The following is a 2,236-nucleotide window of genomic DNA, read 5'->3' on the forward strand; positions in this document are numbered from 1 at the left end:
ACATTTTGCAAAGCATAACTGAATGTTTTAATTTAAAACATTTAGCATATGCTGGAGACTTTAAATAATATGTCAGTTGATTATAATTATGTGTTTTATTATCATTTATTGTGGTGTATTTATTTGTTTGGTACACACCTACTGCAAAAGTTTTCTTTTGTAGTAAGGTATGGGTAACAGCAGTCACCATCTCTCCAGTGGAAACTGGTTCTGAACACAGCTAAGATTGCATTCTTCATAAGCTGACCATTTGGTGAGATATTCCAGTCATGATTCAGTGCTGCATTTTCAGTATTTGTTTCTATCTTGACTTGCACATGGATAAAACAGTAGATTGAGGCTGAAAAATCCAACCTGAATAGTGTGTGACCTTGGGTTTCTTGTTGTGTGGGTCTTGAAGACTAAACTTTGGAATTTCACCTAGAGTGTATGGAATTCTCTTGAAAGACACCTTTTTGCCAATTGTTTCGATCTGCAAGCCAGTGGTCTGTAGTTCACTGTGGAGCCCATCCAGGACACGTCGCCCAACAAAGATAATGGCTGGTTTCAGCATATTTTTTGTGAATCCATTCATAATCCAGTTCTTTAAACGTGTCCCATTCAGTGCAGATAACAAGGACATGGGCACCATCACATGCTTCATATGGATCCTTGGAAATGGTCACCAGTCTGCACACTTGGTCATCTGCTGAAACACCTGGATGACAAAGATCCACGACTATTTGTTCCCTGGGTACTTTGGGATCATAGACATGGAGGTGTGCACCTTCAACCATCAGATATTTGCTAATGTAGATACTTGAGGACTCTCTGGTATCACCAGTGTCCTTTTTGAATGCAAGCCCCAAGATAGCTCTTTTCTTATCAGTCACTGTATTAAACAGGCTGTCTATGATCCTGGAAGCAAACCTCCTCCTCTGGTAGTCATTCATGTCTATGACTTGCTACCAATAACGAGCTACTTCGGACAGATTCAGGGTCTCACAAAGGTAAACCAAATTCAGAACATCTTTTTGGAAGCAGCTCCTATCAAAACCGATGCTGGCTTTTAGAAACTTATTTCCAGTCCTTTGGTCCATGCCAATAGCTGTGGCCACCTCTTCAACATCGCCTCCCGTTGCTTCACACAGAGCACTTATGGAGTTAATGCTGCTGATCCTCTGGGCAAGAAAGGCATTTGCTGCCAGTTTGGAAAGCTCTGAGGACCAAGTGTTGGTGGTGAGGATCTTTTCCTTGGGAACCCAGTGCTCATACACATGGCTTTCTGGTCCTCTAAGGTTTCATCCCCTCCAAACAGGACTCTGTCTGGGTTTTTTAGGTCCTTGATGTCTGTCCCCTCTGCCAAGAACTCAGAATTGGACAGTACCTGTAAATCCAAGTTGGGCTTTGTGTTGGCGTTAAATATACAGCAGATGCTTTCTGCTGCCTGCCCGGGGACTGTACTTTTCTCAGTCACGATTTTGTACCCATTTGAGTTCTGCACAACGCATCCAGCACACGCTTCAATGTACTTCGGGTCTGCTGCCCGGCCTTTCCCCATACCATAGGTTTTTGTTGGTGTGTTCACAGAAATAAATACTAGGTCAACTTCTCTGATGGCATCATCAATATTGGTAGAAAAAAAAAATAGATTTTTCCCTCGACAGGACTCTACCACTTCTTTTAATCCAGGCTCATAAATAGGAAGGGTTAGAGAATTCCATGCATTGATTCTTGATTCATTGACATTGACAACTGTCACCATGATTTCAGGGCACATATGAGCAACGACACTCCTCGTGGGTCCTCCGACGTAGCCCTCACCGATGCAGCGGATCTTCTTAATTTCAACCATGACTGAACCAAGGTTGGAGCATGGCTGCCACTCAGATCCCGTTCTCTCCTACAGCGGCTTACTCCGAAGCCACAGGCTCCACACACCGCTGCCGATGCTATAGGTTACAGGCAGAATTTGTTCTTCCCCTGGCAAATGTCAATTGTTGTCTGAAAACCTTCCAAATGCATATCAAGTCCCGTGAGATAATTTAAAAGAATTCCTTTTGTATAAAATCAGTGTTAGTTATACCCACACAACAGCTTCACAAAAACACCCCCAAATCAATGCTTGGGTAAATAGGTAGAGATTAAGTATTTTCAAATTCACACATAAAGCTATCACACATCTAAATATGAGGAGGAAGAAAATAAGTCTTATATTGTGGGTTGACTTGGCTAATGCAATAAGACAAGAAAAATC

General features: G+C 42.3%; 1 pseudogene; it reads right to left on the reverse strand.

The window, feature by feature from the left end:
- Positions 1 to 301: 301 nt before the first annotated feature.
- LOC131905616 (UDP-glucose 6-dehydrogenase-like) lies at positions 302 to 1,834 on the reverse strand (annotated as a pseudogene).
- Positions 1,835 to 2,236: the final 402 nt, after the last annotated feature.

The sequence above is a fragment of the Peromyscus eremicus genome, chromosome 3, assembly GCF_949786415.1.
Source record: "Peromyscus eremicus chromosome 3, PerEre_H2_v1, whole genome shotgun sequence".
Lineage (NCBI taxonomy): Eukaryota > Metazoa > Chordata > Mammalia > Rodentia > Cricetidae > Peromyscus > Peromyscus eremicus.